Source organism: Coturnix japonica, chromosome 13 (assembly GCF_001577835.2).
Source record: "Coturnix japonica isolate 7356 chromosome 13, Coturnix japonica 2.1, whole genome shotgun sequence".
In the NCBI taxonomy this organism is placed as follows: Eukaryota; Metazoa; Chordata; class Aves; order Galliformes; family Phasianidae; genus Coturnix; species Coturnix japonica.
The window spans coordinates 10,641,733-10,655,920 of record NC_029528.1 but is presented as its reverse complement, the minus strand read 5'-3'; the positions used below and the strand labels follow the sequence as shown (position 1 = coordinate 10,655,920).

General features: G+C 47.1%; 1 long non-coding RNA gene across 4 annotated transcripts; it reads right to left on the bottom strand.

Moving 5' to 3' along the window:
- Positions 1-835: 835 nt before the first annotated feature.
- Positions 836-9,912, bottom strand: LOC107320488. Of its 4 annotated transcripts, XR_001558280.2 has the most exons (5): positions 9,474-9,912; positions 9,216-9,352; positions 8,713-8,810; positions 5,943-8,117; positions 836-5,181 (listed from the first exon to the last, which is right to left on the bottom strand). It is a non-coding gene; the product is annotated as an uncharacterized LOC107320488 (long non-coding RNA). The 4 variants fall into 4 exon arrangements; XR_001558279.2 differs by lacking the exon at positions 8,713-8,810 and having other exon boundaries at positions 9,474-9,909; XR_004308924.1 differs by lacking the exon at positions 9,216-9,352 and having other exon boundaries at positions 9,474-9,909.
- Positions 9,913-14,188: the final 4,276 nt, after the last annotated feature.

Below are 14,188 nucleotides of genomic sequence, written 5' to 3'. Positions count from 1 at the left end.
TTCCAAATGAAGAGCGGGTGAAAATCCACTAGATATCATTTCTTCCCTTCTTTCCTCTGCCTCCAACCAGGTGTCCCCGGGCACATCCTGCTGACCCAGCTGAGCTGGCTGTGCCCATGTAGCTGTGTCGTAAAAAGAGACATATGGGCAAGACAGCTTTGCTGGCTCAGCATGTCATGTGGACAAACAGCTGCTGCCATGCAAGAATTTTTTCTGGTGCTGTTACCCCTGCTGTTACTCTGGGGAGGGTCTGCAGCTTGGAGCTGCCCAAGGGCAGACCCTGTGTGTCTCAGCTAAGGGCACAGAGTCTCTGCCCCTGTCTTGTCCCCCTGTGGACTCGCAGGAGGCTAAAAATACAAAGCTGGTTCATAGGTGCTATTTTGGCTGCTCTGTGTTTCCCCCTGCTTTAGCTCTTCTAGCGTGTGCTGCTATTTATTTCCCAGTAATGATCAGAATCACCCTGTACATGTCTGTCTAGAGTATGTAATATTAGATTCGGTTATGCAATTATTACCTAAATAACTTGCTGTGTGAATTGTTAATCTGAGTTTAAAGCTATGATAAATTTGGCTTTACTTACAGCACTGTACAGTGGTTAGCCCCGGTAGCAGAGAGGGATTCCTTAGGGACTGCCTGTTCCCCAGCACACATCAGTCCTAGCAGTGTGTTTCAGCCCAGTTTTTCCTACAGAAAATCACCAAACTGTGCCAACATTCGTATTATTGTATGAGATGGGGGAATACTTACAGGAAAGGGAGACAAAACCATTCATCACTGCTGCTATAATTATAACGTTATTATCAAACCAGCTGAGAACAGATTGCTAGAAGCAAAGTAACTTCATCATCTTTATATATTGTGATATTTTGTTTCATAAAGGCACTGTGGGTTGTGTTTTCTCCTTTCCATTTGAGGGAGTGAGAGGATCAGAGATGTACTGGAAGCACTGAAGTGTTCAGTACTACTAAAGGAAATGCTACAAGGCAAGGACTCCTTTGGCATGGCAAGAGAGTGTTCCATCAAGTCCACAAGCCAGCTGAGATAAAGTCTCCCATCTTTGCTCTGTCCTTGCCTTTAGAGATGGCTGTGGGAGATGCTGCTGAAGGCTTTGATTCCTCCTCCTAAAGGGTCAGCAGCTGAGTCAGGCTGCTGGAAATGGAGACCTTTATCAAGGCTGCGTTTGAAAAATAGGCTGACAGCCTGTGACAATCCATGGTAAGATATACAGACCCTTTGAGCCACATCCAGCCCAGTATCCCTGTGAAGCAGTGTCCATAGTGAGAAACTTTCTGGGTGGCCAAGCCGAAGTTTAGTTGCAAGGAATGTGTTGGTGAGGCCAGTGGGAAGCAGCAGTCCTGCCCTCATCCATCAGAAACACCCATCTTGGGCAGGGAAGAAAGCACAGCCTGGACTGGTGATGCTCTTACAGAGCTATTTTGAGGCCATATACAATATCGAACCTTTTAGAGGATGAAGTTACGAGGAATCCATACAGAAAGCCTGGCTGGTACCTGAATGAGGCTGAAAACATGGGGAATGCCTTAGCTCAGAAGGAGCTACATTGGGTCAGGAAATTAACCCACATTCCTCCTGTGGGGGATGCGGGTGGGATGCAGGTTTCTGAGGATAAGGCTCTCAAGCAGCCTTCAGCTCCAAGTGCTGACACTGCAGCTGCTCCCAGTCCAACCCCAGGGAGGAATCAGGTCTGCAGGCCTCAGTGGATGGCGTCACATTAGCTGGAGCAACTGGTGGTGTTACTGAGCCTGCATCCACACAGACAGAAATGTGTTTACACGAGGAACACGCTGCACAAAGGCTGACGCAGGCCCAGGCTGTCCCCCATGGCACAAGCCTGGCTGTGTTCTCTTCCTTTTTGCTGGGGATCAGCAGCTCTGTGGTTCCAGTGGCATGGGTGTGGAGCAGAGAGGGGATGTGAACTTGGGCACAGTCACCAGCTGACGATGATTGGATGTCTCTGGGGAGATGGAGCATGGGGCAGGGAGGTGGCAGCTGCACATGGGTCTGAGTGCAGCTCCAACTCTTTCCTGGGACCATGTCGTGCACAGAAGGTGAGGGCAGGAGGGTGCCCGGGCATCAATGTCACCCAGAACTGGAGCCAGTATGTGTCATTGACGTCAAATCTGACCCCCGCCAAAGCTGAGCGTTGTGTTACAGCTGAACGGCATTTAGCTCCGGGAAAATGCCTCAGTGCTGAAGCTGTTACTAATGCGATAAACGCTGCAGCTCCCGAGAGGCCGAGTAATTACAAGCTCCTCATAGAAAGCAGCACTGGCCTCCGTTACTGATGAGACAAAACTTCAGAGCTGGGAGAAGAACTGGCTGTCAGGATGATGCGAACTCCAGAATGAACCTAGGCAGCTTCCCTCTGCTTCCACCCTCTGTTCTGACCCCTGTGTGAAGAGGATCTGGTGCTAAGAAAATCCTGAGGGCTCTTTATCATGGCTTAGAAATGATGGTACTGCCCCATAAGGATGTGGAGGGTTGTAGACCAGGGTCAGCAGCCCCAGCCCTTGTATCTCTGCTGCTTGTTGACTGCAGGCAATGTGTGCTGGTACGCTGATGGAGCTGAGCCAACAGGACAGGAGATGGTGCTCAAAGTCTGAGTAATCCAGCCAGCCTTTTACATCCCGACGTGGCTGCCTGTGCATCTTATAGCTTGAAGTCAGGCCAGGAAATAAAGTTTTCATGTAGGTCTGGGGCTGGGTTGTGATATTCAGGAGCACTTGCATGGGGCTGCTCTGCTGGTGGCTGATGATCATGGTGTCGATGGGATGGCTCTCTTTCAGGAGAGATAGAGGCATGCAACCAGGGCTGTTCTTTCCTCCTGGGCTGGCCTGGTGCTTGGGAAGGGAACTAAGATAGAAACATTTTAGGCTGTCTGAGGAATAGGATAAAGGTGTCTGGGACAGCTGCCCAGAGGCACCCCCAGAGCCCATGAACTTTCTTGGTGTCAGCAAATGTGGCATCCACTGCAAGATGGGAGTACATTTCACCTGTCCCAAACTACATGTTCCTTACTTGCAGACAGAAGAAGCATCTTATCCTCACCTTTGTACCAGAAAGCACTCTCAGGCCTTTAAAGAAACTTATCTGAGAGAGGATGATGGGACAGGGAGGTGTTGGGCACTGTCAAACCCATCCTAGCTGCCAGCAAATTCAGCATGGTTTATATATAGCCTCTGACCTGAGGCCTTCAAAGCAGGACTTGGACCCAAGTTCCTCGAACATGGCTGGAAAAATTCCACTTGGCATCAGGCAATTCACTGTATGCTGCCATTCCCTTCTGCATTTATCCAAACTGTGCCTCCAAGCCCCGTGCTATGGAATAGCTGCTATTCTGGGGGGAGCATTTGATATCTTTCCATCTCCTAACCATTCTGGAAGGGGCCATCTCCTTTCCTCCAGGTTGGAACACTAACAAACCTCCAACTCATCGCACCATCCCAGTTTCACTGGTTTACAGTGGTGCACAACCAGCAGCTGGTCTGTGGAGCTGAAGACAGAGGAAGGTCTCCCTGCCACGTGCCTGCACATTGAGAAGCTGAGACATGCAGGCACCAGAGTATTTCCATCTGCAGAGTTTTCTCAATACAACCAGTGAGGCCAGCAGCTTTCCTGCACAACTTCCGTGCTTGAACAACATGACTTGTGCTTTTCTATTTTCTTCTGCTGTTTCCTGTGAAGTTGCCTAGGAAGGAGGTTTTGTACCTTCTATTTCTACCCAGTGCCTAAGGCTTTTTATTTCCTTTTTAGCTCTCAGAAGGAGAAAGTACTTGAAACATCTGCTCTCAAGTGAACGCTTCTGCTGACAGGTTGGATGATAAACCAAATCACACACAGTCAACACACACCTCAATCATCAAAACATGTCTGAGTTTGTCCTGGGACCATAAGGGGAGAATGTAGGTTTCACAGCAGGGCTGATGAAAAGCTGGCATAGATGAGCTGCAGTGAATCCTGGAAGGACACTACAGGTAGGTCAGTCTTCAGGATGAGCTTCACAGAAGCCTTTGATGTGAAGCAGTTACCTGGACAACCCTTCTGCTTTTTAGGAGACAACTCTGGCCTTCTTAGGAGCATTACTGAAGTGAGTTTGACTGTGTGTTGTGAAGCAGACAGGATGGAGAAATGGGCTTCTGGGCCATACTATGCTGGGATCTCCCGCACTCCACTATTTGTTTGTCTGGATACCTGCCACTTCTGTTCCAACCACGCAGAAAAAAGGCTGACTGATCCTCAAAGAGCTCCTTGTAGCAGTGGCTGTGTCTGGAAGGAAATTCATTTCATCCAGACCTTTCTCCCCTCGCTCCTCAGTAGAGGACAAGAAATACACCTCTCCTTCATGCCTGCATAGCATCCCCTCTTCTCTTGCATACATGGAAAATTGTACTGGGAAAGCACTTGTGTATATTTAGCTACTTCTAATTGAAGAAGCAAGCTGGAAATAAGAAGCAGAGCCAAAGTGTGGTGCCAGCCAGCTCCTTGTCGGCATCCAGCAGCTGCTGCCCAGCCCTGAGCCTACAGTTTGGGACACCTGGCTGAGTGTTTGGGGCAGGACTGAGGGAGGGCACTGCCCAGCTGGAGGCAGAAGACAGGAGCTGTGACTACTGTGCACCCTTCAATACATAAACCTGAACTCCAGGTCAGCCAAGATGTCATCAGCCTCAGCAATGCAGCGATCACTCCTCTCCCATGCAGCTGGTGGCATGACAAGTTTACAGCAATAAGAGTCAATATTTACCACCTCTTGTGTGTGTTAGCTCAACTGAGGATGCTTCCCTGACTAATCCATGCAAACGCTTCTCTCTTAATAAGACAGTGTGATAAAAGGATGGCAAGGAGTGACAAAATAACAAGCGATGTCACCCAGGGCAATAAACTGGAAGAGAAACTGCACATGGTGTCAAGAAATCAGGAGTTACAGCGGGTTTGGAGAAGTGAAAGAAGATAAACCCATGAGTGAAAGCCCCAGATGGCTCTGAGAGCCAGGCAGAAGTTCAGCTGCTGAATTAACAGACACCACAGCATCCTTCCTCCCTAGTCGTTTCAGCAAATACAGTGCTCATTTCATACCTCCCCATGCACATCGTCTTCAGCTGCCGTCAAGAATTTGGTCCAGAATCCACACTTCAGTCATCTGATTTTTATGCAGAAAGGTACCTGGGATAAGGAAGCACAACTTTCATTAAAGAAATAAACATCTACAACCTCCCTATGGAACTAAACCCCACAGTTTTCTTCGATATATTCTCTTTGTTTATAGTGCTTGCACAGCTTTGCTCCAGAATAACTCAAGCTGCAACTGCGGTGCCTGTGTCCCTTCTGAGTGCTGCCAAGTTCCCCCCAGAACAGCCCAGGGTGAGCACAAGCTGAGATCATGAAACCCACACTTGACACCGTGCTAAATTCAAGCTTAACAACCGCTGCTCAGAAAAGAGAAGCACAGCTCATTTTCAGAACAGCAGTTGGATGGCTGGCTCTCATCCCAGCCCTCTTCATCTTCCTCTGTTTCAGTGTGAAAAGTCCACCAGAGAAAACTTTGCCACTGGGGATTTGTCAGCCTGCCATATTTATTCCCACATAAACACCTCCCACCACCATTGGATTTAGTGCCTGGCAAGAACAAATAATTCCTGTAAGGCAGGAACACAGGCGGGTAATTAGGAAAACCCAACTCCAGACAAGGAAATATGGTCTGCAGGCAAAACATCTGGCAGTGCAGGAACAGGCTGCACAGCTGGCAAAGGCAGGCAGCAGATTGACCATCATCCAGCTACCGGAAACATCTGGGGGAGTGCAGCCTGCAGAACAGATTTGGGATGCATCTCAGTCAAGTAGATGCCAGCTAACCTTCATTCCTTAGCCTATCTAAACTGGAAAGCTCACAAGGAAATCTGCATATATTGATAAAGGTTTCTTACCCTTTCCAGGAGCTTTTTGCTCTCTGTATTGCTGCCGTTATTTTCTCTGCTGTGGATTGCTGGAGGACATCCACAGCAGCTGTAGTGAGCAGATAATTGACATTTTGCAACGCTTTCTTGCTGTCAGAGACTGCTGTGTTTGTTTTCTCCTCACTTTGCTCAAGATAGTTTTGAATGGTCCCTTGGAAGTGGTCTCCAATTGCAGCAGCTGTATCATCCCATTCTCTCCCTGAGCCACTGGCAGACAGGGTACGTAAGAGACTCAGGAGTTGGTGGTGGGTTTCTTGATTCTCCTTGGACATGGGTTGGCCTTTGAATGTCATATCACCCCACCAACAGTGAGAGCTCTGCCTGGTACAGCTCTGCCACCCTTCCAAATCCCCAGCAATGGTGAACCCACTGCCTTTCACAGCAGAATGTTTGGCTGCTGCTCTGGTTGCTGCACTTCACCCATCTGCAAAGGGTCTTGCAGGTAGTTCAGGGACTGTGTGCAGCTCCCTGAATGCATTCTTGGAACTGGCATCTCACTCCATCAAAGTCCCAGTGAGAATGAGTGCTGTCATTCCCAACTGCTCCTCAGAGGACCAACAATTTCTGTGCTGGGGGGGGCTCAATGTAGTTCTCCACAGCTGGGTGTGACATTAAAGGTAACAGAGCTTCTATTGCTGGCAGGGGAGTGATAAGCATGAAGCATCCAGCTGGACACCTTATGTTTGCAAAATGAGTAGGCTCAATCTGGAAGCAGTTTGGAAGAAAACATGGTAAGCATTGCAACAGCCTGCATCTGATTTTACCTTGAAGGGGAAAATGCCCTTTCCCCATTTTGCAAGGTATAATAAAAACATTCCCAGACACACCCTCTGAAATGCGGTGGTAAACATGGTACTCTAAGAACTAATGGCCACACTCAATTCACTTTGCAACTTCTAGAAGCTGGAGCAGCTTCCATCTAGCTGAGTATATCCATTTCAATTTCAATGCTATTTCCTTTCTTATTCAGACTTGCAAATTATCTGCTCCTATTGGTCTCCAATGCAAATCTTCCCAAGTTTAACACATCCGCAATTCTATAAAGTCATTAGTTTTAATTAACAGATAAAGCTCCTCCATTATTTTCAGAATTAACTTCAACTGAGAACAAGTCACAGAGCCAACACGTGCTTGTATGTATTCACAAGGAATCTTTCCTGAAATGCTGTGATTAAAAGCTTGAAAAGGAGAGTGAAATGAGTATGGATTTGCTGAAGAAAAAGCACAAATTGGTCAAATACATTGCCCTGAGAACCCAAATCTGAAGCTTCTTGATGAGAACCCAAAGGTGGGCTTTATGAAAGAGCCTCCATTTGATGGCTTGGTAGCTCCAAGATGCCATCCCGGCTGAGCAGTAAATAACAATTTCTCAGCCCAAATTGTTTGACCCTTTGCACAACAGAAGCCTAAGATAGAAGAGCAACCTGGATGCTATCAGATCAGCTGTTCCTCTAGTGGGATATGGCTGGGAAAACAAATTGGAGCAGAAAGGCTGGGGCAGACTACAGGGCACTGTCCCTTCTCCTGTGCCAGGATAGGTCACTGTGTGACATCCACACACTGACCCTACCACACAAGCAAATGCATTCAGAAGCAAAGAATAGAGGGAAAACAAACAAGTGCCACAAGGCTTAAGCGGGAATTAACGTGCAGAGCAAAAGGCAGGACAGTGCTGACAACTGAGCTATGAGTGGCAGCACTGTATTGCTTTGGGCCAAACATGGAAGTTCCAGTTCAAATCAGGAGTCAGTTGAGCTGTCAGCAGCTCTGGTGGGATGAAAAACGTTGCTCTGCAGTTTCTATGCACAGTTGCATGAATACAAGGAAGCATCTGGGCTATGGTAAATCAAGATAAGAGCAGCGTAAGCAGCAGACTTCTGACACAGCAAGGAGAGATGCGCTGAGATGCCTTGCAAAAATCCAGATGTCCATTAAGGTCACCATTGGCTTCTCAGCTCCTTATTCCTACAGTAGCAAAATTCAAAAGCAGTTGAAAGGGGCTGCAATGGTCATCAGTCACAGCTTAAGTTGGTTTTCATGGCCCAAACCAGATGTGTCATAGCAGTGTGGTCCCACAAACAGCTTCCACTCAGTGAGCAGTCAGGTGAGACTCAGCTGTCCACCCTGGGGCTGAAAAAATAGCACCTACAGGAAGAAAGCATGGTTAATGTCTAAGATCTCAGAACCCAGAATCCCACCACCAAACACCATCCAAACCCTGCTGTGAGGTGTGCTCTGTGCCCTACTTTGCCTTCTGCACCTCTGCTCAGGAAACAGGAATAGGGGAAGGAGGCTGAGACAGGCAGCTGTGAGGAAAGAAACAGAGATACCTGGAGAAATAAAGGCTGACATGAGGATGCAGAAGCCCTCAGACACAGCGTGAGACTGGGCAAAGAACATCTCCTGGGACTGCTTTCCCATATCACTGACCCTATGCTTTACTTCTTGTGAGAAAGGATTCTTCAGAGCCCTCCGTGCCTGATCTTTAGGCATTTACTCGCTTTGAATTTTTAAGCTCTGCAAATGCCTAGAACCTTATTTTCTCCCAAGAAAGGCAAGTTCCTGATGCAACTTCTCTATTATTATAAGTGAGGCTATAATCCCTGAATAGCAAGGGAATCACAGGCCAGTAAGCTGTCTTCAGATCCCTCCCGTGCCTCTCAAAGCACTCTGATTATTCTTGCCTTTGTAGCAAGAAAGCTTTCTCAGTGCTTAGCAATTATAAGTCTGACTGCCATACCTGCTCTTAAACTCTAATTGTATGTGGCTGATGTAACTGTAGCTGTTAACTGACCGGGTCAGTAGGCTGCAAGCTTGCTGGAGTCATGCATATGGTGCCTAAAATCAATAGGAAGGGCATGCAGTTATAGGAATATTTGGGGATTGCTGCCCAGATTTATTGCTTTTTTCAGTATGCATAGTGAGGAAAAAAGCAGAGAAGGGTGAGATGAAAACAAATGCAAGAGGAAAAGGAAGGGAAGGGAGAACATCTCTTTGAAGAACTTCTGCCCTGGGTGTTAATGCTCTTGAGCTGCTTTGCAGGCATAGCACTACCAGAGCAGAGAGGAGCTCCTCACAGCTGTGAGGGCAGACAGCTGCCAGCTTGGATGAGAAACAAAATAGGAGCAACAGAGAGGTCAAGGACTCTGCCCACTGTTGTGGGTTTACTTGTAGAACCACCTCTCCCAAACCAGGCTGAGCCTGGGAACACACCAACAGAGAACAGTGATGAAATTCCATAACCTATCAGCTGGAAACCGGCAGGAAGAAGCACAGTGGATGTCTCAATGTTGGAGCACGCAGCAGGTTGATGGCCTTGGTCCCAGGGAAGGTACATGGCAGCAGTTCCCTGCTATGTCCATGGGATAACTATGCCATGGCTGCAGTCAGCATAACAGAGGGAAAGCACAGCAATAACAGCAGAGTTGCAGGTACTCAGACAGCAGAAAATAAGAATTTACTTAAATCCAACAGGTATGAGCACATAAATAAAGTGCTTACCTTCAAAAGACTTCAGGTAGAAATGATCCCCAATCAGATGCCCCCACCTCCACTGCCAACCATTATATGAGGTCTGGGAAGGGGTGGAGCCAGGATCCTCCCAGTCATTCATCTGCATTGCATTCACTTGGGCTCCCCTGGGTTGACCCTGCCTTCCCCCCAGGTGCTCAATCACTGGTTCAGGTCACGACATAGCATTTCTACTACAGTAGGGATGGCCAGTTTATCTTACTATGCGTACCTTGTGGTTGTCAAGGTGCAGTTAAGACCATGGGTCAGAGTCCCTGGAATCCTTGTGTGAGAGCCTCTTATGCAAGAAGCTCTGGAGACCATCTATCTCATCTTGTATGGGCTGCCCTGCTACCAGGCAGGCCTGGTGGGAAACAGAACTGCTAAAGTAGCTTTGACACAAGCAGGGCAAAAAATGTTAAAGCATTTTCCTTCAGCTGCCTGAGATACTGGCTGCTAGGAAACTATAAACTTCTGGCCAGGCTTGCAGTCTGCTTTGAACTACTCTGGTGAGAAAGGAATAGTTAAACCCCAGTCCAGGCACCAGCTAGATGTTTTCTTTTGTGTGGGATAGGCATTAGCAGGACCGGCTTGAGCAGCAGACTGTATGTATCCAGGGTGCCTGAAGCACAAGGGGAAAACATGGGTAAATAAGAAAAAGGTTACTATGCAAGGAGGGCTCCAGGAGTGGGAAATGTGAGCCTCTCAGCCTGCACAGCAACATGCCAAGAAACTGCCCCTTGGAAGGAGGCAGACTGCCTGGTAAAGCTACCCAGCAAAGCCCTTTCTCAGCGTAAATGTAAACTCAGTCTCACCTTTCCTTAACAAGAAAAGTGCTTGTCAGTCTCTTTGGTGTCTTACTGGTTCCAGACAATTAGATGTTGTTGCACTGTTTGGTGTAGCTGAGCTGCTTGCAGTAGCAGGTGATGAAATTCAGCATCTTTGTGCACAGAGTGGTTCCCCAGGAATAATACCATGCCCTGGCTTCAAAAGGATGGGGCAGGAAGATGGAGGGGAGTGGAGAAGCTCTTGGAAGCTCAGGTAGAGAAGGCAGGTTGGTGGCAGGCACTGTAGCACTTTGTAACGTTTGGTCTCATAAGGAAATGGGAGAGTAGGGGGAAAAAGTAGAAAAAGGAGGGAAAAAAGAAAAAAAATAAGAACTGAAAAGCTGGCAAGGCATAGGAATGTATTTGCATCAAATAGGTACCACTCAAAACATGATCATCCACCCCAAGCACAGCCATCTTCAAGGAAAACAAGTTGGCAGCTCAAATGGTAGACAGAAATGAGACTATTTATTTGGCACCAATTTATACCTTTCAGGATATTCTTTCCAAGCAATAAAGAGGAAGAAATTGTCTAAAATTGTAGCGTTCAAAGAAAACGTTTCTGTATTGATTCAAGGAAAAACTTGAAGCAAAGCAATGTCAGAGCTCCCATGGATTGGACAGGCTGAACTGCTCCCAGGAGCAGATGGGCTTTTTACAGACATTCATGGGGTGTTGCAGTTTTACAGGCTTTACAATTTCAAAGATCTTAAAGCAGGATGGAACCCTGGCTATCATTTAGTTTTCAGTGTAAAGCACGGGGTTTCTCATAGGTCTTCCATTCTTCTTTCCTTCTGATCTGGTTACACAGCAGAGGATGATTTCAGGCTGAAGTCTTCAGACAACTGGAGCCCACATAAGGTTTCTGAGGAAGTCAGCTCCATGCATTCTTCATAGCAAACCCCATAAGTGACACTGATAAAAATCTCTGTATTCACTGGGAAATTCTGAGTTGTCCATAAATGAAAGCGGTTGAAGTACACTTGGAAAGACATCAAAGTTTAATCCGAAGGCCAAAAATGGGTAGTTTTCTTTGTAGCCAAATATGATGACGTAGCTGAGGCACTGACAAAGAAAGATTGTCACTAAACTGTGTCAGAAGAATGTTTGGGGGAAAAATGACTGCCTTTGGGTCTAGGAATCGTCTAAGATGAAACTGGGAATTAGATCTCTGAATGCTTTTTGGCTTTAAGAAGCACCACGTAACCCCCAAATAAACATGGTATAAGGAGCAGAACCAAGCATGAATTCTATAAAGGATGGTTTTGCTCCTCTAGTCTCCTGTTTGGCCATGATGATAAAAGCATAGATAGGGGAGAAAGATAACACATTTGCATTTCAAAAACCAATTCACATTAGTCTGGGAAGGATATTGATTAATTTCTAAAGGACGTCAGGCTCTCTGACAAACAAGCAGCACCATTTCACATTGTGTGCCAAATGCTAGGTCACGTTGGAAGGAATGGATTGAACACCTCGCACAGTGGGAGCATTGCTGAGCTCCAAATGAACGGCAGCCATAAAGGGAATGGATCTGGGCACATGCACACAGCTAAATAAAGAGCAGGGCTGCTTGTGTCCAAAGAGTAAACAAAATGGCAGTATGACTCCAGGTTGGGGCAGGAGATATTACTGCACAACCTGGTCCTTGCAGCCTTGCTTAGCTGTCATTGCCCTGTCCCAGAAAGGGATACCATGGGATAGATGCAATATCCACAGCCTCTCAGAGCTACCAGCTGAAAACAAGCCATGCCTGGCAGCCAGGGCCTGGAGCACTGTTGGCCTTGCTTCTGGAAAAGCAAAGAGACAAGGAAGAATACAGAGAGATGTGCTGGGAAGCAAGTGGTTCAATCTGAAATTGATTTGAATTTAAAACTGGCCTTTCATGGGAGTCACTGTTTATCAGCAGAACTCAGTTACAGGATCGTAAGGGCTGAGAAGGCTTAAAAATCAGCTGTCCTCGAAGCTTCCATTCTATAGTAAAACATATATAGTATTAAAGTTGACAGCAGTATGACCTTGAGAAATATCTAACATCCTAATTTTGACAGCCATATGAGGATCTAGAAAGTACTGAAACATCAATCCCAGGCACATGATGGAGCTGCACTTTCGGGTCTTTCCTCACCTGAGATTTTTGCTGCATGGCTTCCCTCTGGTTGGAGTTAACTGAGAACAGAAAGTAAATGGAGTCAACCCTAGGTAAGAACTAGAGGGCTGTGGAGGTTTGGAGAGAAGAGCTGCTGAAGTGCTGGAGCTGATTCACAGCACAGTTCATGGTTTCACTTCACTCTCCTCCAGTTGTTTGTCTCTAAAAGGTTCATTCAAGCTTCATTTCTTAGCTAAAAGGGTTGATAGCAAAGATCTTTATCGTCTGGTTGGCTACTATTCTGATGAGCAAAACAGACAAGCACTGCCAGAGAAGAGCCTGTTCTGCATGCTATATTTGTAACAGTGAGAACACAAAAAGATATGCCTTTGGAATATAATTGCCTGATTTCTCAGATGTCCTTCTGTATCCAGTGCTGGCCGCTAATTCTCCTATCTCCAGTTTTAATCTCCAGATAATTCCAGTTATCTGAGTTTCTGAATACAGGCACTGATGCTGCAAGTTTTTAGTGCTTGAAAGAAATATATCCTGTGAGTATTATTAATCACTGAAGATATCCTGTAAACAGAGGAAGGAGCGGAGGAGGCTGAACAGCTCCTTGTACCTGGTGCAAAAGCTGAGTGATCGGAGGAGCCTGCTCTCAGCTCATCCTCTTCAAAGCAGTGATGTGGCTTTGTTTAAAGCATCAAAGAGCCCAAAACCTCAGCAGTATGTAAGCAGAATCCTACACAGCAGCTGTCGGAGGTGTGCAGAAATGGCAACAGGAGGGACAATACCTTGTCCCCAGCCACCACTTTTTGGCTGGAAATGAACGCATAGCCTTGTTTAGAAAAGAACAAGAGCAACCAGATTTGAATCCCAGCACATGCTGGTTATTCAGTCTCTCTTCCTATCATGAGGTATTGTAATTCCCCAACAACCAACCCAAGCCGTTTTCTCCTTCAGACATCCAGCATCCATTGGTCTGGGTGATCCTCGAAGTAGCACCAGCCTTCTATCACCTAAACACTTTTGTTGTTGCATGTCCAAAGCCCCAACCATGCACACAAGAGAGACCTTCTGGGTTTGTTTTTTGCTTGTCCCAGCAAAATACAGAGCTCTCAGTCCTCTTTCTTCCCCTTCTGATTGTAAGAAAAACAGCATCCACAGGAGACCAAAGGGATTAAGCCAATGACCCAGAAGCAGCACTGGGAACCGAGCAATGTGCTGGGGCTTTGCATGCAGAGAGCTGAGCTGGCACTTTCCCCAGCCCAGAGCACTGAAAAGGGGCCAGAGTAAATGAAACCTATGGGCTGAAAAATGATGCTGAGAAGACTAGATAGCTGCCTGCATTACATGGTGCTTGGTAACAGGAGTGATCACACACCAGCCAAGCAGTTGGGAAAACTGCCTCCTGCAAACAGATTGGATGTCTGCTCCTGAGTCAGTGTTTTTCCACTTTGTGTGTCCCAGATGCAACTGCAGAAGAGCAGATGTTTGCTCCAGCCAGGGAGCTTCTGTCCCTGGGGCAGTGTTTGGTGCACCCAGCTCAGGACTATTCCTACCTTCTATAAGCTCAAGGTGGGAAGGTTTAGATGAGATGTCAGGGGAAGTTCTTCACAGAGAGAGTGGTGAGGTGCTAGAACAGGCTGCCCAGAAAGGCTGTGGATCCCCCGTCCCTGGAGGTTCACGACCAGGTTGGATGGGGCCCTGGACAGCCTGGTTTAATAACAGATCTGGAAGTTGGTGGCCCTGCCTATGGCAGGGAGTTGGAACTTGATGATCCTTGG